Source organism: Lynx canadensis, chromosome D1 (genome assembly GCF_007474595.2).
Source record: "Lynx canadensis isolate LIC74 chromosome D1, mLynCan4.pri.v2, whole genome shotgun sequence".
Taxonomy (NCBI): domain Eukaryota; kingdom Metazoa; phylum Chordata; class Mammalia; order Carnivora; family Felidae; genus Lynx; species Lynx canadensis.
In genome coordinates this window covers 79,393,727-79,417,964 of record NC_044312.2, presented here as the reverse complement: position 1 = coordinate 79,417,964, position 24,238 = coordinate 79,393,727, and the positions used below count along the sequence as shown (strand labels likewise).

Genomic DNA, 24,238 nt, shown 5'->3' with positions numbered 1-24,238 from the left:
ACTTGTGCTCTCTCCCTCTCTCTCTCTCTCAAAATAAATACATTTGTAAAAAAGAATGTGATATTATTTTTATCTGTATCTAGCTATATCTATATCTGTATCTACCTATTAAAGGAAGACTAAAAAAAAAAAAACAAAAACTTTTGTAAAGTGTTGCTTATAACCCACTAATTCCATTCCTACACATATACCCAAGAGAAAAAAAACCCTTCATATTCACAAAAAAACTTGAACATGAATGTTCATAGTGACATTATTCACAATAGCCAAAGAATGGAAACAACCAAATGTCCATCAACTGATGATTGAGTAAACAAACTATTATAGCCACACAGGGAAATATTTTTCAGTTACAAAAAGAACTATGTATTGATTCATGACGTAAAAATGAATGTACCTTGAGTACATTGTGCTAAGTGAAAGAGTCTATCACAAAAGGCCACATACTGCGTTATTCCATTTATATGAAAAGTCCAGAGTGGGCAAGTTCAGAGGGAAAGAAAGTAGATTAGTGATTATCATGAGCTTGCAGTGGGAAGAGAGGGAGAAATGGGGTGCGGCTGCTATTATAGGTATGGGGTTTCTTTTGGGAGAGATGAACTATTCTGAAATTAGATAGTAATGATGGTTGGATAACTTGGTAAATATATTAAAAGCCATTGAATTGCACTCTTTAAAAGGGTGAATGTTATAGTATATAGTATATTTTATTTCAATAAAAATTTTAACATAAAATGAAGATAGTACTGTTTACATTAAGTAGCTGTTCTGTGGATGAGATAATATTCACAAATTAAATAACAAGATGGTTAATAGATAGTAGGTGCTTACTCAGTGTTAGTTCTCTTTCCCTTATAATGTATGGTAATTATACTTTCACTTGTGATTGTGAACAGCTTTTGATTTTTTTTTTTTGATCCATCCCTTCTTTGCATCTTAATAGCTCTTTGAGCTTATTACCTATTCTTGGCAGTAAATTGCATATATAATATCCCAAACTGTTAGTCATTTCAGACAATCAGTCAGACGTCTGTCTGCAGGATGCTGTTGCAACAATTAGCTAAATTTGGTGATATGTGCTTGGTATCAAAAGGACCAAAGAGGCTTAAATGAGATGGAAGATCCTCAAATAAATTAAATTGGTACCTAGCTCTATCGAGAATTTAAGTACTGAAAAGCCTGTCTTATGGGTGAATTTTGCATTCGGAATTAAAATTCCTGTTGAAATCATTTTAGTATGGCAATTCTTCACATGTAGTCTGATGGAAGGATAGTGAGAAATAAGGTTGGAGTAGTAAGTAGGAGTCAACTTGAAATGTCTTCTAAGTTATAGCTTATTGTAGTTTATTAAACTAATGGTTAAATCAATTCTGCTTTTCTCAATTGTCCAAGTTCTCTGAATGAAATTTTGACCCCATTGTACCTATCTCTTCTAGAAAGTGACACCAAAGACCTCCCGCAGGTGAGATAGAAGCTGGAGAAGGGAAGTGAGACTTTGTTTTGTGTTCTGGAAATAAGTCCTTTATTAAATATGTGATTTAGAAATACTTTCTCCCAGTTGGTGCCTTATCTTCAAACTTTCAAAAAGCAGAAATTATACATTTTGGTGAAGTTCAATTTATCAATTTTTTTTGTAGATTGTTTTTTTTGTGTGTCATATCTAAGAAATCTTTCCCCAAGAAGATCTTGAAATTTTTTTCTGTGTTTACTTCTAGAAGTTTGAGTTTTAGCTCTTATATTTAGGTTTTTCATCCATTTTTAGTTAATTTTTTAAATTCATACAAAATAGATTGTTCCTTTTTTGAATGTTCATGTCCCATTGTCCAGTAGTCATTTATTTAAAACATTCCTATTTCTTGTCAATCTTGACATCCTTGTCAACAATCAATTCATAATATATTGAGGTTTAATTGTTGAACGTTGTATTTTTTTATTGACTTATGACCACATTCTTCACTAATCTCACACTTACTTGATTGTTCTTAAAATGAGGTAGTGTGAGTCATCCAACTTTTTTGTTTTGCTTTGTATTGTTATAATTTTGGGAAATTTGAATTCCTTTATTTTCCATATAAATTTTAGAATCAGCTTGATAACTTCTACAAAAACTTCTACTGAAATTTCAATTAGGTTAGGGTCATATTTATAGATCATCTTGAGAAAAATTCACATATTAATGACATGAACTATTTTGATCCATAAATATGGTATATCTCTCCATATATGAAAGCATGATGGAGTCATTGGTAATACTCAGGTTGTTGGCTTGGGTATTATGTTTTTGGCCTACCAAGTATCTCTGTTTTTCTTTGTTGCTTACATTACATGGGCTTTGTTTCAGTTAGTAATGTGCCCAACTAAAGATCTGATTTCCAAGTCCCCTATATAAGCAGCTATAGCTAATTGGCAAAATTTTGGTCAGAAGGATATATTTAGTGTCTAGGTGTGGCTTCTGGAAAAATTCTAGCTTTACTACTTAAAGCAGGAGGAAGAGAAGGAGAGGAAGTAGAAGGGAAAGAATAGGACAGAAGCAGTCATCAGGCCTCTTCCTCTTTGCTTTCTGGATCTGCTTCCCTTCCCTTGATGAGAATACTGAATGCTTGGTTGTTACCAATTAACATGAAATTTTGAAGATTAATTCAACATATTAAAAATGGTAAAAAGGGGGTGCCTGGGTGGCTCAGTTGGTTGAGTGCCTGACTTCAGCTCAGGTCATGATCTCGCGGTTCGTGGGTCTAAGCCCCGCATTGGGCTCTGTGCTGACAGGTCAGAGCCTGGAGCCTTCTTCGGATTCTGTGTCTCCTTCTCTTTCTGCCCCTCCCCACCTCATGCTCTGTTCACTATCTCTCCCTTTCTCAAAAATAAATAAACATTAAAACAATAAAAAATAGATTAAAAAAACAATCTAGGTTTCCAATAAGATTAGTAAGCCATTGTCTGAAAGTTAGTTCCCGTATTATTAATTTTTGCTTTATGAAGCCCCTAAACCTCCATTTGTCTGAGTATTTGTGGGAAGATAATCTTTAACTTACTAACCAAAATATTTCTACAGAGTGGGTGTACATTCACAGATATGTGGAAGAAAGAAAAAATAATAAATGCCTAACATCATTCTATAATCCATACCAGAGTAGCTGTAAATATCTTATTCATGGAAGTGTAATTTGGAAAAAAAGAAGAGGAGCATCTAGGTAGCTCAGTCAGTTGAGCACCGCCCCCCCCCCAACTCTTGATTTCAGCTAAGGTCATGATCTCTTGCTTTGTGAGTCCAACCCCTCATTGGGCTCTGTACTGAGTGTGGAACCTGCTTGGGATTCTCTCTCTCTCTGCCCCTCTCCTTCTCCTGGATTCTCTCTCTCTCTCTCTCTCTCTCTCAAAATTAATAACTAAGCTTTTAAAAAGAAAGAAAGAAAAAAAAAGAACATATATCTGCTGCTTTAATTTTAGTGAAGTAAATAGGAGTACTGTTGTTATACATAAGTTTTATACTTTTTTGTGCTAGATGTATTTTTGTTAAATATTAAATGATTAATGATTAAAGGGGCGCCTGGTTGGCTCAAACGGTTAAGCATCTGACTTCACCTAGGTCATGATCTCGCGGTTTGTGAGTTCAAGCCTCACATCTGGCTCTGTGCTAACAGCTCAGAGCCTGGAGCCTGCTTCAGATTCTGTGTCTTCCTCTCTCTCTGCCCCTCCCATGCTCATGTTCTGTCTCTCTCTGTCTCTCAATAATAAATAAACATTAAGAAAATTTTTAAAAAAGATTAAATGATTGAAAATTACTACATTATACTTTGGAGATAATGGAATGGTCTCTAATTTGTCATTTTGGTTGAACCACTTTCATGTATAGGTCTTATATTCCTTGGAAGAAGAAATTATATACCTAGCACACATCTGTTTTCTACCTATTATTGAGTCCTGTAAATATACAGTTCATTGCAAATCAGTAATATCTGTGCCTTAAAATTCAATACTTTATTTTTTTCATAATATGTAAATCTTAGCTATACACTTTTGGATACATGCTGAAGTCACTTTTATACCCTTCCCAGCATCCTGTCTATTACTTCATAATTTCAAAGTAAGATGTAATTTCCCTTACAAAATTTGGGTTCTAAGAAATAAATGTTAGGTTTTGCAAACTTGAGTAAGATTTTTTAAAAATATTTTCAATGTCTTTATTTTTGAGAGACAGAGAGTGAGCAGGGAAGGGGCAGAGAGAGAGAGGGAGACACAGAAATCCGAAGTAGGCTCCAGGCTCTGAGCTGTCAGCACAGAGCCTGACGTGGGGCTTGAACTCACGAGCCGTGAGATCATGATCTGAGTTGGAGTCAGATGCTTAACCAACTGAGCCATCCAGATGCCCCAAATAAGATTTTTTAATAGAGAAAATTAAACAACAATTTTAGAGGTAACAGTAGAGTGACAGACACAAAAAAAATCAGTGAAATAATATCAAATTATTTCTAAGAATTCTATGTGCAAAATGTATTCTCTCATCTCAGTTATTGGAAATTAAGTACAATCATCATCTGGATATCCAATTAAGTGAAGGTGATGCTAACATAATCCAACTGTAATTCATGTTTGATACCAAGTTAAAAGTGATATATTATCCCATTATATTTAGTTTTTTAATTTTTTAGTTTGGCTTAGGTTACAGTAACATGAATCTTTTTAGTCTAGAACGACTTCTTGGTTATTATTGCCCTTTGAAATACTTCTCATTGTGTAGTGCTAAGCTCCTGTGCTGTGAAAACTTTCCTCATCTCCCAAGCCACAATCGTCTGTTTTTTCTTTATTACTTCCATAGGCTGTGGCTATATTTCTGCCATCCCCTTACTGCATTCTGCCTCGTGCAATACTTAATCATGCATAAATCTGTGTTTCTCATTAGGAAGTATGTTACTTTAAGATAGCAATATGGCCTTCTTCCTTTTCTGCCTTTCATTTCTCCTTCCTTTCTTCCTTTTCTTATTAATAATTATAGCTAAGAGAACTTGATAGACTTTATTTTCTACTAAATCTACCATTGTGCATGGTACAAATAAACATCACATACAACTATATGAATCACTTAATATTCTCGAAAGCATCATTATTTTGAATGATATTTCATAATAGAATAAATAAAGTAAAAAATATATTATGTTATGGATTTCAGAATCAATTTTCATAGCTAAAGAGAACATAATGATAGAATTGAGATTAAAACCTACAGTATCCAAATTTAATTGGAAATATCACTTGAGACTCAACATTTATTTCTTCGAACACTTTTCAATGAGACGGTCTGGATACAATATTGTTCCAGTAGAAATGAGTGCCTCTAACCTCACAATTGTCTCTTCTAATCCCTTACCTTAAAAGAAACCAGAATTTCTTAGAGATATGTCCAATTTTATACATGACTCTTCCCTCAGTTCTATTTCAAAGGTGACTTCCTAGTGTAAATCTTTACCTTGATTTTATATTGTTAAGCTCTAAGTATCTGTGGGTTTTTTGTTGTTACTGTTTTTTTTTTGTTTTTGTTTTTGTTTTTTATGGTCTTCCTGCTCTGTTTTAATGTTTCTTTAACTCTAGAACTGAGTCAGGTGCTAAGTTATCTTGAGTTCTGACAAAAAAAAAATCAGGTGGTGCATGGTGCAGAAGTTTCTGCCTTTATGGCTTTTGAATGAATAATCAGTTAATAATCAAATGAGCAAATCATTTTTCCACCACTTAGGTATAGAAAGAGAGCTTTCAGGATCTCGAATTTCCTGTTGAAAGCATCCGTCTCTTTTCTAATGTTAGTGTTTGAAAGTACTTCAGCCCATGGATCCCATACCACATGGACCTTGAGGGAAGTATGACGCAGGGAAATTGGGCAATTTCTCCCTGGAGTAAACTCTGGGTACAGGCACACATAGTTTCTCACAAGGGACTTACTGCCTTCTGTAGGCTAAGTCTCCATCAAGAAAGCACAAAATGCTAATCTTCACCTAAGGAAGATTTCCTTCACCTAAGGAAAGGCAAATCTCTGTGGCTGGTCTGCCTTTTTTGTAAACCTAAAGAACACAGTTGCCTTTTTTTTTTTTTTTTTTTTAGTGTTTATTTATTTTGAGAGAGAGAGAGAGCCCACACGTGCAAGCGGGGAACGGGCAGAGGGACAGGGAGAAAGAGAAACCCAAGCAGGCTCTGTGCTCTCAGTACAGAGATCCATGAACCATAGGATCCTGACCTGAGCCAAAATCAAGAGTTCGATGCTTAACCAACTGAGCCACCCAGGCACCCCAAGAACATAGTTTCATATTTGTTCACAGTTTGCCAACTCCAGGCACCTAGGTAGAATCCTAAGCATGTGATGAATGCTTTTAGTTTATTCCACCAATGTGCCTGTCCCCATTCTCAGTCCCCACTCTCTGTGGTTTAATGACAAAGTGAAACAGAGTGAGACTGTGAAAAACATAAATTCAAACCAGGATTTTTCAAGAGTTCTGCAGATACTTGTTGAAAATGTGTAGTTTTTCCTTCATCACATGCAATATAGACATACATTACATGCTTATCACTATTTTTGTGAATGTTGTGTTTGAAAATTGCTGATCATTGCTCTATAGGAATAATGGCAAAAGCACACATATGTGAATCCACTCTTGAGTGCCAGTCACAGATTGATCCAAGGGAAAATAGCAGACGACTGTCTAGATTTTAAATGAACTCTCTTTACCTGGCTTTAATCTGGCAGGCAACTTCCTGAGGCTCTAGCGAAGTGAAACGGAGATAAATCAGTCATGACTAAAGAAGTAATCTTAGTTAAAACTAATGAGGAAGCTAATTGGAGTCATTTATCTTCATGTCAGGTTCATTATTATACTATGGTTCTTCTTTGTGTTAAAGTGGTCAAAGTGTCCATGTGAATAAACAAACAGGTTCTTGCATTGTTGAAATAAGGAGATTAAAATGGGGCTTAGAGTTTGTTAAGAAGTCCCTTGGTTTTTCACTCTTTCCAGTGAAACTTTGTATTTCTATATACGTTCCCTTCAGTATATAATTGATCTACTTGGGTTATATGACTTTGTAGAGCCATTTCTGCATTACAGGACTGTTAAAATCATTCTACTCCTATTGAAGGAGTGTATTAGTATTTGAATGCATATTATGAGATCAAATTTAAATTTGGTATATTTTGTTTCAGACTTTTATTATACATCAAGATAAAATGTTTAAAACATTTGTTTATTTAAAAAAAGCTCATTCCCTCAAATATCCCATACGTGTACTTTCATAAATGAAATATCTTCCCTATATTTTTTTGCCACAGTTTGTTAAAAAAAGAAACTTTTGTAGATCATCTAGTGTGGTAGCTTTCAATCTTAGCTGTACATTCGAAGCAGTCAATCTGGAAAGTTTTTATTTTTAATTGGAACTCAGGTGTGCAGATGGATTAGTGATATCCTTGGTAGTAGATACACGGTTATCTTTGGCCCACATTTATGTGTTTACTTTGCTAATATAATGAGTATTACTAAACTCACTATTCAATCCCTTACTTACTACTACATATTTATATAGGCCTTTCCTATCCTAAGTCCCTTTCTCCTCCACAAATGAAAGCACTATTCTGTTTATGTACTAGTCACACATGTATACATTTTATGTGTAAACAATGAATTTTTTGTTTTCTGTGCTTTTGAAGTTTATAAAAAAAGACATTTCTTTATATTTTCCTCACTCATTAGATCACTAAAATGTATTCATGTTATGCATATAGGAATTAATTTCCACTGGCATAAGGTATTTCATTTTCTTTTCTCTTAATTTTAAATATTTTCTTGCTATCTTCTTTTTTTTCCCTACTAAGTAGTGCTACTATGAACATTCTTTTTTTTTTTTTAATGTTTATTTATTTCTGAGACAGAGAGAGATAGAGCATGAGTGGGGGAAGGGCAGAAAGAGAGGGAGACACAGAATCCGAAGCAGGCTCCAGGCTCTGAGCTGTCAGTACAGAGCCCGACATGCGGCTCGAACCCACAAACTGTGAGATCATGACCTGAGCCGAAGTCGGTCGCTCAACCAACTGAGCCACCCAGGCACCCCAAACATTCTTCCTTATATCTCCTCTTTACAACTTTAATTTGGGAATATACTCAGGAGTTGAAATGCTTCTCACTGGGAAAACTTCTTCGACACCAGAAGAGCCACGGTAGGGTGAGTGGAATCCAGAATAGTTGATAGAAGTATATAATGAGTATCAGTTGCAATTTCAGGATAAACTACAGTAGTTAGAGATAGCTCATCTTTCTAAACTACCTACTGTAAATTTTGCCCCAGAATTATGAGTACATGTCATCTCAAAAATGTCTTGGCAGGACACAGTATACCTAATGTGAGATGGGAGATGGACGTGCATTGGAAAGATGTTAAAGGTGGACGATAGCAGGTGTGACTGTCCTCACAGGACTGCTCTTCAGTTACATTTTTCTATACATACAAAGATCTAGAAGTGCCTGAGTTCATACTAACCTGGAGAGGTTCTGGTGAAGAATAAAACTTAGTTCACATGTCCCCAGTGGAGACCAAGGGTATGGCAGAATTGACCCCTAGAAATCCCAAGCATGATGAAGCTGAGGCTGAGTTTTTGCTTGAAATAGCTTTTGTTTTCAAGTTTTTGCTTGAAATAACACCTCGGGTTAAGTTCCTCTCCTCTCTTCTTCCCGCACTCTTGAAATGGTTTCTAATGAGAGCACTCCCTCAATAAATTGCTGTCATTTGAGTCCTCACCCTATGGCCAGCTTCTGATGAACTTGATGGATAGAAACATGCTAAAGAAATGATCTAGAAACTCCATGACCTAAATTTTCAAAGCTTAGAATTGAGTGGTAAAAAAGAATTCCACTTTGCTCTTTAAGTTCTATGAAAGTTTGATATCAGACTTCTGGCTTTCAGAACTGTGAGGAATAAATTTCTCTTGTCTTAGAGCACCAAGTTTTTGTGGTAAAATTTGTTATGGTGATGCTGGGAAACTAATTTAGTTACTTAAACATAATAGAATATTGTACAATTAGTAAATATATTATTCTAAAGAACAGAAAAAAATGTTATGGGATAATATTAAAGAATAATGAGGCTGAATGTGATTACCAAAACGGTGACATAGGTTGTTCCTGAATTTGTTCCTCCTCACAAGAACAATGGACATCTATTTGAAAACAAGGCACCACTGAGAGAATCCTAGAGCATAGGGATGAGGCTGAAGCATTCCCTTATACCTCAGAGACCAAGAGAGGTCACAATAGAAAGCTAAGAGAAACAGTTACACATTGGCCACATTTCTCCAGTGCAGCACCATGTGGAGAGGTCTCCCTGAACTTCGAGTACCTTCAGTGCAGAAATAGAACTCAGGAGATACATCCAGGTACCCCTTTTCAGCATTGTGGGTCACTTTGTGGGAACCCCTACTTTGATATTTCACCATGGGAATTGCAAGGGAATCTGTGGGGCAGATTTCACTGGGAATCTGACTACAACAGAGAAAGCAAGGGGGGGCTTGTAACAACCAGTAAATAGATCTCTGCAGACCAGGCTGATAGCTGCAGTATCTAAGTAGTAGTCCCAAACAGCAGTTTTTCTCATCTGCAAAACTGACAGACTCCAATCAGGGAACTCAGCAAGGTACAGAATAACCTGATAAAGATCCTGAAACAAGGAGTTTTGCTGGCCCTAGAGCTGTATTTGCTCGTGCCTTGGTAAGGTGCTGAGTCACTCCTTCCCTCCTGTCAAGAATGTCTTCCAGCTCTACCTGATCAGAGGGGCTCATGACCATGCCTGTGTGCAACCTAGCAGTGCTCAAGCTGGTCAAAGAAGTGGGCAGGCAGAGTTGATAACCCACCAAACAAAGTCAATACTAGGCATAGAAGCTTCCTGTATTACATGCATGCAGGAGGTCCAAGGCTGAGGGTAGCTCCCAGCCCCTTCCAACTAGAGAGACGGGGAAATTAAAAGTAGCTTAGAGTGCTTTCTCCTCTTTCCATTCAGGCAGGGAGGGCTGTGACATTACCTTACCTGGGGTGGAGAGTATATTCTGGCCCCCTTTGACCAGAAAGGCTGGTGAAAACACTTGAAATTTGTGCAGCTAAGTGAGGCTCTAGTGAAGAGAAGGACAGACAGCTGATAGTTTGCAGAGCAAAGACAGTGGCCGTGTTCAGCCAATGAACTTGCAGTATGGATATTTTACTTCTATTTAAAGAACTTCCTTTAGCATCTCTTGTAAGGTAGGTCTGGTGGTAATGAACTGCCTCAGTTTTGTTCCCAAATGTCTTTATCCCTCATTTGTTTCTGAAGGACAGTTTTGCTGGGTATAGAATCTGTAGGTAACAATGATTTTCTTTCTTTCTTTCTTCTCTTTCTTTCTTTCTTTCTTTCCTTCTCTCTCTCTTTTTTTTTTTTTTTTTTTGAGAGAGAGAGAGAGAGAGAGAGATTGAGAGAGAGAACACAGGAATGGGGAGGGACAGAAGGAGAGAGGGAGAGAGAGAATCCCAAGCAGGTTACAGGCCCAGTACAGAGCCCAACACCCAAGCCCAGTACAGAGCCCAATCTCATGACCATGAGATCATGACCTAACCCAAAATCAAGAGTCAGATGCTTAACCAAATAAGGCCTCCAGGCTCCCCCAACAATAATTTACTTTCAATATTTTAAATGTCATCCCATTCTCTCCTGGCCTGAAAAGGAGAGAAATCTCTGTTGAGAAATTTGCCAAGGGGTACAATTGATTGTTACATAATATATAACCATAACAATGTTTGTGAATGCATTAAAAGAATTGTGCTTATAGCTTGTTACTTCTAATGCAGTGTAACCTCTCCTTTTCTCACTAATACAATTTCCAATAACACAACAGGGAAATTGAGAAAGTGTTTTAAAACTGAAAACAATAAAGATATCTTACATGATTAAATCAAATGGATAGAAACCTAAATCACAAGTGTTCTTATGCTCCAGATGCAGACAGATTAATTTTCTGGTAAATAGTATAAAAAGTCAATTCATTCCATATTTTATAGTTTTTCTGAATCCAGGTTGACTGTGTCCCAGGACATGCTTTTGTCTATTTTCCAATCCTACTATGACATGTAGTCGGATCACCAGGAGTATTAATTGACTTCATTGAATACTAATGGTACTTCTTCATTTCATAGATTTATGTATGTATTAATTCTTTTTATTGTTCACCAAACAAATATTTATTATGGATATATCATGTACCAGATACTATTCTAGACAATCAGAATACAATAATAACAAAGCTAATTGCCATTCACTGAGGACCCTAATTGTACCAGATAGTGCTAAGAGTATTTTATTTATATAATTTAATAGAAATAGTGAGATGTCTGATTATTCTATTTCTTTAGGTAAGAAAACTGAGAGTCTAAGAGGTTAAGTGAATTGCATGAGATAAGGGGCAGAATTAGGATTCCAACTGTTGTTCAAACACAAAGTACACCCATGTTTGCTTATGCACATATCCCAGTGTACTCATGATTATTCTGTTTTACAACTTTTGCCCTAATATAATTACTAATAGTGCCCTATCCCTCTCAAATGCATCCTTATTTCTGAAGATAACTGATATTGTCACCGTAATATTGTTACATTGTGACTTATGGTCTTTGGTCAGAGTGTAGGCAAGAAGAGCGCCTATGTGTGTTAAGATATCTTGAGATGATCAGTGTGGAAATGAAACTGCACGTCCAATAAATCTTCCTAACTCTTTATTATTCTGTGTGGCAGACTGTCTTATAAAAGATTGCTTTACAAAACTATACTGCAGTTAGTTGGAAAAAAATTTACTCATGTTAATATTTAGTGACAATTGATACCTGAAAGGCTCAAAATTGTGGTATTTTATGTTTTGGAAGGCACACCACTGTAGTTCAGTGTTGAATTATGGAAGCCTCTTTTTTCTCCATCACTGGATTATGTAAGTGTTCCCATAACCACGAGCACAGATAGTAGTGGGAAATACAGAGAATATTGTCGGCATAGTGGAATATCCCTCAATAAATAAGCACAATCAATCTCATAAAAATTTCAATAAGACAGACAGTTCTGTGAAAACTTCTTTTGTTGTTACACACATCAGTCTAGGGTGTTCAGTTTTTCAGGCTGTGAATCAATTATGTAGTAATACCTTGGAATTAATGGGTGTTTCGAGGACAGTATGAAATTTACATAGATGTGACTTTCAGATACTAGAATATATTTTATTTTGAAGTAAATTCAATAGCTATCTTATCATTTTTAAACAACAGAATGAGGGAACAAATCTAATAAAGGGGCCATAATCAAGGAATAAGATTCAAAGACCTTCAACTGCACTTGAACACATTTTGATGGTAAGATGTTGGACCTCCAGCCTAAGTCTAATACCATCATAGATGATACTTTGTGAGATATCTTGGGGAGAAAGGATGAGGGAATTTTGCATGTGTAGAGGTGATAAACTATTGTGGCCAGAGGTCAGACTGTAGCAAATATATTTCCCAGGAAAGTCCACGAAAATATATTTTATCCTACATATGCTTCTTAAAATGTGATATTGTTATTCCTCCATTGATTGTTGAAGTGTTTCTTTTTTTTCCTTTTAACATGGGTAAGCCTGTGACTAAAATAAAATTAACTGCTAAGGTTAAGCCAAAAAAAGGGTAATAAAATTTATGATTGGCTTCTTGAGATGTCTCAGGAAGAATCCAGATACTAAGCTGTTATGAAGGCAAGGAGGTACATCAAAAAGACATGTCAAGATGTTTTGTTTGCAATCCCAGTTGGAGTTTCAGTCAACAACAAGCATTAACTACCAGACATATGAGTGACCAAGCCCCAAGGTGATTTCATTCTCAACATTCAAGCTACCTTAGCTGATATTCAGTTGCAGGGAGAAAGAAAAAAGGCTGTTCTACTGAGACCTGCCCAATTTGTAGATTTATGAGCAAAATATTATCATTGTTGTAAACCACTACGTTTTGGGTTGGTATGATGTGCAGTAATGGGTAATTGACAAAGATGGTAGGAGCAAAAATATCTAGCTAATAATAATGAAAAGATATGCTAGAAATTAAACAGAACATTTTGATGTGATCAATTTGTCCGTTCTTCAGTATGAAAGCTCCTTGGTAGAATAGTAAAATACATACTCTTTGCTTTAAACATAAACTAAGTTCCTTTGGAATTTTGGAATAAGAGCTCCCTTGCTCACAAGACAACTGCAGTCATCACTCAATATTATTGTTCAACTATCTGTTGATTAGTAGTAATCATTGCTAATATTTTAAACACATTATTGACAGACTGTTGTAATAAACATAATTCAAAGATGGGTAAACATTTGGAAGTACATGGTGACATCCAAATCCAATCCTTTGGTCACCATACATAATAGAAAAAACACAATACAGCCTATCATTTGGCAAAAAGAGTAGAGACTATTCTGGAGGAGCCTGGGGAAGAGACTGATTAAAGAGAAAATGAATGATCACGCCATTTCAAATGCTGACAGAGGAAAACAATGCTAAAGAAGTGGAGTATATTTCCAGGACCAAAATAGGACAGTTTTTTGAGGCTGGTTTGTGACTATAAAACAGTTGTCATCACATAGTAGATGTCTTATCTCAAAATATAGTTTACTTTACCTTTTTCTTTATGTGCGTTCCAGAAGGTAATATCTTGTCTTTGAGTTGAATTGAATGATCCTGACCAATGGCCCATACTGGCTTTGATTTCAGGCTGCGAATATTTGCCAATGCATCCGTCTTCCAGTACACATGCCCCGATAAATGAGAGAGCCCTTCTCCCTTAATGATGAAAAATAATCTCATTACTAAGAGGTCCTTTGGGTTTCAGGCTGAGCACCCCTCCACTGAGCTGTAGCCTTGGACTCACACTTTGAACCATACCCCTAAGTTGAATAAATGCTATACCTGTCCAGGAGCTAAAACACTCAGCCAAGGATATCTTATATGCTGTGGATTGCATGAGGTATACCTCTCTTCACTAATTAAAGTACAATAAAATTATTTTTATACATGTAACTAATAAAAACACTTGAAAGTTGGTTCTGTTGCTAAAAAGCAATCCTAATACAATTTATATGCATACATCCTATGAATATTATTAAGAAGATGATTAACTGAGAGTAAACAGACTGATAATATAAAAAACAAATACAAAGTTAAATTTAAAAACATTTTGTTAATGTTTATTTTATTTTTGAGAGAGAGAGAGAGAGAGAGAGAGAGGGAGGGAGACAAAGCGCGGGTAGTGGGGGGCAAAGAGAGAGAGAGAGACACAGAGTCCAAAACAGGTCCGGGCTCTGATCTGTCAGCATAGAGCCTGATGCAAGACTTGAATCCACAAACCACAAGATCATGACCTGAGCCGAAGTCAGACACTTAACTAACTGAACAACCCAGGTGCCCCAATACAAAATTAAATTAAAGAGACCCATGGGCAGACTCTTTGATAAACCCTAAACAACAAGAAAAAAAGTAAAGAAGGGAGAAAAAAAATGTATAGAATAATTCTGTATGTTTGTAGTAGGAAGATCAGCTTATGAAGCTGATTTTCTGGTGCTAGTTGGCTGTATCACCTTTGTCATGCTTTTATACTTTCTGTGATTCTGGGTTTTTTCCACCTTCTACTGAGAAAATTATCTAATTATCTATCCTGAGTAATCTATTCGGATTGCTATGGGAGAAGAAAAATAAATGTCAACAGGCTTTGAAATGGCAAGAATAATATAACATACAGAGTAATAATAGCTAGTTATCTTACCTGACTGGTTCAACTAAAAGATAATACATATTAACAAAGAGGAGATAAGATCTCACCCAAACTGCGTCATTATCACATGTATCAGCAACATCATCTCAGTTAGGAATTCTCTTAAATTTGTTTTCCTTCTATAGTAAATTAGTAAATACTATCTTATTTTAGTTTTTACCTCTTCTGGTTTATCTCCTTTCATTTCTCTCTCTCCTCTGTCTCTATATGCAGATTATTAAGGGGAGATAAATATATTTAAAGAAAAATCCAAAAAAAAATTCATAACTACTTTTAACATGCAAAAAGCAAATAATTATGTAAATATAGTAAATAATATATCCAAGAAATGTAATTTTACATGGCAGTCAAAATGACCTGATAAAGTAATAATACTAATTTTGTATCGTGTATCATAATCTAAACCTTTGCATTGTAAAATGTGGTTGCAATGTGGTCTTTATAGAATGATTCAAATGCATTGTCTAAAAATAATATATATAAAATATAATTAATTACTGTATATTTTTAAATATTAAGTTTTTATTTATTTATTTTGAGAGAGAGAGCACAAGCTTGAGTGGCAGAGGAGTAGAGAGATGGGAAGAGAAAGAATCCCAAGCAGACTCTGCATCATCAGCATCAAGCCTGATATGGGGCATGAACTCACAGACCGTGAGATCATGAGCCAAAATCAAAAGTCAGACGTTTAATCGACTGAGCCACCCAGCCGCCCCAAATACATTTAATTATAGAAAAAATCAATAAATAAGTAAGTGCTGTTGTTATTACCGATTACTCTGTCAAAAGAAATACTGATTTAGAGGAATATCATTGTCTCTTAAGTAGATCATCACTAAATACTCATCCTTTTAATCTTTTATTTATTCATTTTGTTTTCATTTTTGTTTGGCTTTCTTTTTGCCTCTCTCTCAAATGCAGTTCCTTTAAATGTTTTCTAGAAGTAGGTTTCCTGGTAAACAGTCATCTTTGCAGCCTTCTCAGAGATGAATACCCCTCCCAACCATCTTTTCAGAGAGCTGGCTCTCTCCAGGGGCACAAATTTGCTTTAAGGTTCTCCACAGAAAACAATGCCTGAGTGGGCTCTCAATTGTCATTTCCTAGACAGCACTGCTATGATTTTTGGTTTCAAATATAAAGAATAGAGCTCAGATGTGAATTCAGATTTGCTTCATTCTAGATTCTACCATCTTAACCACTGGGCTGTCCTGCCCTTCGGGTGATACTATAAGATTACACCTTGATTATTGTACCTCACACCATGCTACTTCCTACTTCTGTGCATTTAACCATTCTCAGCCTGGGATGACTTTAAATCTCCTCTACCCCATTAGTTCCCACTTGTCCTCTGAAACTGGGTATATCAACCATTCCCTCCAGAAAGGCTTCCCTGAATCCTCAATCTGATTAGGGGAGGTTTCCGACATTGTGTTTTCAAGGGCCCACAAGAACCCAGCACATGTCTAAATGATCTCTCACCATAGGGTAGCTGTCACAAACCTCAAAGGTCTATCTTTATGTTCTTGTCATCTACAATTGCAATATACTCTAAATTAGGGAATATATCCCGTTTATCTCTTTTCCCACAGTAAGCACTCAATACATGCTACAAGAATGCATTCAACTTCTGTAAATCATTTCTCCCCTGTGGGGCATTATCTTTTCTGTTCTAGGGTCTATATAATGTCTTATTTTACAGAGTTTAAGCTCCATATGACAACGGGATTTTAAAAACTGCTTTTCCAAATGAACTTTTATTTTTTAATTTTTCTAATATTTACTTATTTTTTGAGAGAGAGAGAGAGAGAGAACAAGTAAGGGAGGAACAGAGAGAGAGGGAGACACAGAATCCAAAGCAGGCTCCAGGCTCTGAGCTGTCAGTACAGAGCCCGACGCTGGGCTTGAACTCATGAACTGCGAGTTCATGACCTGAGCCGAAGTTGGTTGGTCAACCGACTGAGCCACCTAGGCGCCCCCCAAATGAACTTTTAAAACTTTAAAAGTTTTAGTAGGATGTTCACACAGATTTCTATCTTTTTTATTGTTTTTCTGAATCAGGTTAGTTGTTTTTTCAATGACTTAGCTGTTGTTTTCAAGTTCTCCCCAGCTGTTCAAATGAGTCATTGTAGATTTCTTTACACTTAAGTGCATTTTGTAGAAGTCTGAGCAATGCCACTTTTTCCACGTGCATAATGGTTGCTTTGCATTAGCTATTTTAGACATCTTTTCTAATGTTCAACAATGCCATCCAGTTGCTTATTAAACTACATGTATAAGAATGTTTCTTTTCACCACTTCTTTCTTAAAATATCTATGTAAATTTTCCAGGAAAATGTAAAACTTTTCTTTTTTTTTGAAACTTTAAAGGTAAGTGCAGAATCAAATTAATGTCTTCAAATCTTAGAAACCTTTAGTGGTCTTAAAATATTTAATAGACTGAGTCCAAAGCTCATGCTTAATATTTAATTTTCTTCCCTCTCCTGATTTAACCTCCTTGTGTAGCCTTAACTTATTCCATTTATTCAAGCCTACCCCACACTAGAATCAAAATGGTTTAATTCTAATGCCCTCAATCCAGTATTATTTCCTTTGTCTGTCTCTGTCTTGCGGGGTCCACTCCTATCTGGGTCATGTGATCACCATTTTGTCCGTTGAAATCCTTTCCATCCTTTAAGGTTCACATCACTTCATGTAAATTATCTCATCACCAAAACATGCTATGAATCGTCCCCCTCCCAAACTGGTGTTATTTCTCTTTCTCTCATTTTATGTCACCTCAAATTGTTTTAGATGCTCTGCCTCCAAGTTAAATTCAACAAATATTTTTCCAAACAGCTCACTTAGTTGTACAATAAGTTTTGTTAGAAAGTTTTGCTGCTGTTGTTGTTTTTAAAGCAAGTGTGCTATTTTAATGCACAAAGGGCTAAAGTGATTAGGTGATGCTTCATGAAGTAAATGACCTTTAAAGGTTCTAGAATGAATATTACTTAACCTCAAAATGTTTAATTTGGGGTGGGCATTATAAGGAAGAAAACTAGATTCCAGGAAGCAGAAACAGGGCACAGAGACAAGAAAGCATGGTGCCTGTTTAAGGAATATTGTGTTCTGGTTTTGCTGGGAGAGTCTGCGTTTGTGAGTCCACTTCAGCTTTATCTGCTTACTTGGCAACGTTAAACTCCATCATTCTTCCCTCAGAAGTGCCTGAAGAGATCTGTCCCAAGTGTGTCCTGAGAGTGTCCAGAGCACTCTTCATCGCCAAAGGGACAGATGCAAAATTGGCTGGCCCACTGAGCCGAGTGCCTCTGTTGCAGATTCATTTGGAGTTATTCCCTTTGCCTATAAAACCTTGTTCCTGTGGTGAGTGCATCTGCTTCTGATCCCATTTTGTTTGAGATTATTTAATTGTTCCACATGCTGGGAGTGTTTATTTACTTACCCACCAGACACCTGCACCTCTTTGATGCTGTCTTTTTGATTTGTTTATAAATAGAGAAAAGAAAATCCCATTGAGAGTGAAACACATTTTATGTCCAGTGAAAACGTTTAGCGATCACAGTAGAAAGCACATTGTTTTAATTTCACAGTCCATTGGAAGCATTAGCTCATTAACAAACTAATTAAGGAAAAGGAAAGAGAGGTGGTTTGGGGTAGAGGGTATTGCTTACTCTAGTCAGCATGCATTAGCAGAGCTCATAGGTCTTTAACTGTTAAGCACCTATCACGTCTCTCCGGAATCTCCTTTGGCGCCTGACCCTATTAGGTTTGTACTTCTCTCTTTTCCTTCTGTGTCACAGGAAATAAAATAGTTTCTCGGATTGAAGGTGATGGGATCAGTTTTATATTTCAGGTTAGGTTTGTGTCTTGAAAATTGAAGGGAATGATAGAAAAAAAAATAAATGCATTCCTTCCTTAAGTGTTCCATAAGTGTTTATTAGATGTGAGGCACGAGCAAGCTGTAGCATCTGACTTTCATTTTAGTCTAGAAGATAGATTTTCAAAGAAACTGTTTACAGTGCAGCATGATAATTGCAAGGATAAAGTCGTATATAACACAAAGGAGTAGGAAGATGAAATACGGTTAGGAAAGGCTACCTGTTAAAGGGAATATTTAAGTCAGACATTCTATTTTGCTTTTTATATACTACACAAAATTTATGAAAGAATATGTATATTATATATTTTTTGTGTCTATAGCTCCATGAAGAGAGAGTAAAGGAGTGATAATAATAATGGCTGGCATTAATTGATTTTCTCCTATTTGCCTTGCATGAATTAATTTACTTCATCCTCACAACAACCCTATCGGACAAGTAGTGTTCTTGTCACCTCCATTTTGCAGACAAGGAATCAGAGGCTCACCGAGGTGGAATAACTTTTCCAAAACATCACCAAAAAGTTCAGTAGCAGGACCAGAATACAGACTCAGGCAATCTGATTCCCATGCCTTTGATTTTAACCTTTGTGAAATAAGGAAAAAGAGCTTTTGAAAAACAGAAGATTTCTGGGACATATATCTATCTATCAGGGTAGAGTCAGGAGGCAGCACACCAATAATTTAAGTGGGAGAATTTTTACATGAAGAATTATCACCAGTAAAGAGGAGACACATTTGTAGGAGAGACAAAGAGAACTCTAAAAAATATGGGAATGACTGAAATAGGGAGCAGCTACTACATTTAAAGCAAAACGAGAGACTCCAAGGAAATAGCCAGTTATGAAGGGGAGTGACCCCACACCAAGCTTAAGATATTTACTTCATTGGAGAGGTTGTGTCTGAGGCCCACTGGGTGGTAGAGAAATTCTCTGAGATGCCATGGGCTGCAGCTGGAAAACCACCTCATGTGGTACACGTAAAACTCACGGAAAAGGTACTTGCTTTGCTGCAGTTAAAACCTTCTGGGGTTGTGCACCACGTGATCTCTTGCACACTACTAGCCAGGAAACTGGCAGAAAAGCTCCAAACCAGGTAAAAAAAAAAAAAATCCTTCTACTTGCAATGACCCTTCAAAAGCCTAATATTATGGTGGGGTGTCAGGGTGGCTCATTCAGTTAATCATCTGGCTCATGATTTTGGCTCACGTCATGATCTCATGGTTGATGAGTTCAAGCCCCGCATCTGGCTCTGCACTGACAGCACAGAGATGCTGCTTGGGATTCTCTCTCCCTTTCTCTGTCCTTCTCCTGCTTGCTCTCTATTTCTCAAAATAAATAAAAATAAACTTAAAAAAACCCTAATATTATGGTAACCAACAAAGCAGAAATGCTCACAAGATCCAGTTACAGTACCAAAAAACAAGGCAAAAAGGGTAGATGTGGAGCTGAGAGGCAGTAAATGGATAACTGACATAGAACTGAAGATTTCTAATCATGTAAAGATATGGTGCCCAATCACATGCTATTCAAAATAAAGCCTAGATTGTTATGTTCACACACACATATGCCTCTCCCTCCACATCAATTATCAAATTATTTCAAATAAATCTTGTGTATTTATGACCTAATGGTAACAAGAACTACAAGCTTTGCTTTTCTTTGGGGAAGTCTAGCAACAGAAGCATCTCTTCACCAATTTCAGGATTTGGAATATAGAAAAAGAATAAAATCCTTGTAAAATATCCCTCCATTTACCTTTTCCTTTTTTATTTTCTTTTTTCACATCTAGGAAAACTTTTTATTATTAACCTTAAGGTTTGAGTTAGATTTAAATGTCGTCAGTCCCATATCATGATGTGAATGTTCTAAAATGGAATTCTGAAGCTAAGACATTCTGTATTTATGTAGATGTTGTCCTCCTATACTATGTTAAGAGTGAGGATCGCAGATTGTCTTTTTATCCCCTCTTTAAGCCAGTATAAATAGGCTAAATTTTTTTAAGCTTATTTATTTATTTTGAAAGAGGGAGAGAGAGAGAGAAGGAGGGGGAAAGAGAGAGGGCGCACACACACAAACTGGGGAGGGGCAGAGAGAGAAGGAGAAAGAGAATTCCAGGCAGGCTCCATGCCCAGCACAGAGCCTGATGCAGGGCTTGATTCCAGGAACCATGAGATCATGACGGAGCCAAAATCAAGAGTTGACTGCTTAACAATTGAGCTATCCAGGCATCCCCAGGCTAAAAATATTTTAAAATATATTGTGACTTGTTCTTATCTATTCCCTAGAAGCTTAATATCTCTGCATCAATAATTCCAGACTCTAAGGGAAAAAATTAAAAAAGAAGCCAAAAGACACAGCAACATACTTTGTTTCTATTATAATTGATGACTAAGTCTTTTATCGGGAAGAGTCCAGTCTTTGAAATTTAGAAAAGCCTTTAAGTTTCTTTGTAATTCTGAGGAATATCATTGATCTTTCCTATTTTTAGAAAAGCACCCTGTAAGAAAAGTGTGCTATACCAACATGTCTGAATATAGATAACATAATTATAATGTCATGATCTGTATTTAGTACAGAAGGAGCAGGAAGAGTATGAATTTGACTGTCCAAAGAATATCCATTAATATGTTTTATTTTAAATTTCTGGAGACATTCTAACATTTTATTTAGCATTTTTAAGTGTTTATTTTTGAGAGAGAGAGAAACAGAGTGTGAGCAGGGGAGGGCAGAGAGAGACAAGGAGACACAGAATCTGAAGCAGGCTCCAGGTTCCAAGCTGTCAACACAGAGCCTGACACGGGGCTCAAACCCACGAGCCACTGGATCATGACCTGGGCTGAAGTCGGACATTTAAGCAAGTTAAGCCACCCACATGCCCCGACATGCTAACATTTTCAAAGAAAAATGGCTGAAATTGATCAATGTTAAGTCTCTTCTAGCTCAGTTTCCTTGATTCTATGACAACGATGGGATAGACATTTTTCAAATGAGACAATAATACAACCTAGTTATTGAAACTTCAGTTCCTAAACACTATACAAGGTTTGAGACACTGAAGAAGCACACCTTTCATATTAATTTTGTTATCTTTATTATAATATAGAAGTATATTAATAAAATAGTACAATTTTTTTTTGTTTTGGAAATCAAAGAATATGGCTTTTATTTTCCAGTATAGGAATGCTACTCTGCAGAAACAGAATTGGACTTTGATCCAATTTAATAATATCCTCCATATTTAGAAATTCAGTGCAGTAAGTATATCATAGACTTCTTTTAGTTTTTTTTAACCAGTGCATAAGTAATTAATTTAAACTCATAGTATTGTTTGACATTGACAGCAAAGTTTTGGAATAAATACTAAACATGACATTTTTCAGAGGAAGGAATTACACTTCAGAGAGATTAAATAAATTTCTTAAGTTTGCTTAGATGGTAATTTAGAGTTACTATTCAAACCTAAGATGATTGATTCCAGATCTTAAAGTCTTCTCATTATTCCAAACTGGCTTTCAAAAAGCCTGCTTTAAAAAAAAAATATCTTAACATGTAATACGTGAAGATTAAAAAAATTGGTATATAAGTCTCAAAATCCCTAAGTCGATTAACAACTTATCCAAGAGTGTTTAAAAATACTCAGTGGGGCACCTGGGCTGCTAAGTCAGTTAAGTGTCAGATTCTTAATTTTAGCTCAGGTTATGACCTCACAGTTTGTGGCTCTCACAGTTTGTGGCTGACTGCACAGAGCCTGCTCAGGATTCTCTCTGTCCCTCTCTGTCCCTCCCTCACTCATGCTCTCTCTCTCTCAAAATAAATAAATAAACAAACAAGCAAACAAACAAACAAATAAAATAGTAAAAGAAGTGTTTTCAAGGGCCCTGTAATGTCCTATATTATGACAATAACAATTGATCCAAAGAAAAGATATGTTGTTTCTAATGAAATGCATCACCAAGAAGCACCATATTAAAAGATATAATCTTCCCTTCATTATTCCTTAGTACATTTTAAGATCCAGAAATTTATTTTTCAATAAGCATGCAAATTCTTAACGCTCAGTAATCTGTACTTGCAATCAACTTGTTTAATTTCAATTAATTAATTCTTTGGTCTGCCTCATGAATAGTTTTAGAGTGTCATCTAAGCATATTTTATAAAAATCAGATCAGACATTGGATTGTGTAACAAACAAACTCTTTAAGAAAGATTTTGTTTTCTATTTAATCAACTGTGTTATGTCTGGGAAATATTTATCTTCAAATTCATCTGTTGTTAACTTCTGTAACTTCTGCTTAGATGGTCTTGGTTTGGTGTCTGCAGTCTGCAGTCTCAGTTCAACAGATTCTAATTTCGTTACTTAGTGTTTCATGTGTCATGACCCTAATCTTGTCAGGTCTTGCTATTCAAGTTTATACTCAGCTGATCTGATCAAAAGGGGCTGTTTTATTTAAAATGAACAGGTATCTCTAAAAAGATAATTGAAATGACTGCTTGTTTAAAAGAATAGCATGGATAATGGTCTGAGGTGATTCTTGCCAAGTGAAAACACACAATCTTAGAGATAACTATCTCTGGGGCACAGGAGACCATGTGGGATTATTTTTTTCTTAATTAGAGGTCACATCACATTCACCAGAAAACTTTCATGAATTTTTCAGATATAAAAAAAATGATTTGTACAGATCTTGTGTCCCCACGTGTGTGTGCCTAATCTCAGCTGGTCCACCCGAAACCCCCTGAGCACCAAACCCTAGTCCCCCGCGTGGTCCCATTTCTGCTCCAACAAGATGAAAGGAACTATCGTGACAGCTGACAGAAATGCTACCCAGTATCTTAAACCAACTTGGTGCAGACAGTGTGACTAGGTTAAGAAGGCTGACTGAAGCTCTGCCCAAACAATCTGTGGATGGAAAGGATCCACTGGAGAGGATGATGATGATAAAGTTCCAGATCTTGTGGAGAATTTTGATGAAGCTTCCAAGAATGAAGCACACTGAATTGAGTCAATTTCTGAAGAAGATAAAACCTGAAGAAGTTACTGGGAGCTTCTATTTTATATTATCACTGCTTTTTAAAAATTTTGTTCATGGATCTGATAAAATCTAGATCTCTAATATTTTTAAGCTCAAACCCCCTGGACACTGCAGCTCTTTTCAGTTTTTGCTTATACACAATTCATTCTTTGTAGCTAATTAAGCTGAAGAAGCCTGGGAATAAAGTTTGAAACAAGATTAATAAAGTTCTTTGCCTAGTTAAAAAAAAAAAAAAAAGATTTGTATGGACATCTTTTTCCTTGCTTTAAGCTTGATATATACTACACAGTTTTATTCTTAGACCTCTCATGGAGCTCCTAAAACACCATTTATCTTTTAATGCAATAGTTGATTTTGTTTTATTTTTATTAAATGTGGTTTTATTTTGCGAGGGGGAGAGAATGTGAGTGTGCATGGGGGAGGGGCAGAGAGAGAGGGAGAGAGAGAATCCCAAGTAGGCTCCGCATTGTCAGCACAGAGCCGGACGTGGGGCTCGATCCCATAAA

At 36.2% G+C, this 24,238-nt stretch overlaps 1 long non-coding RNA gene across 1 annotated transcript; it reads right to left on the bottom strand.

The window, feature by feature from the left end:
- Positions 1 to 23,955, bottom strand: LOC115526069. The gene is made up of 3 exons (XR_003972530.1): positions 23,831 to 23,955; positions 17,444 to 17,449; positions 1 to 11 (listed from the first exon to the last, which is right to left on the bottom strand). It is a non-coding gene; the product is annotated as an uncharacterized LOC115526069 (long non-coding RNA).
- Between the last annotated feature and the right edge of the window lie 283 nt (positions 23,956 to 24,238).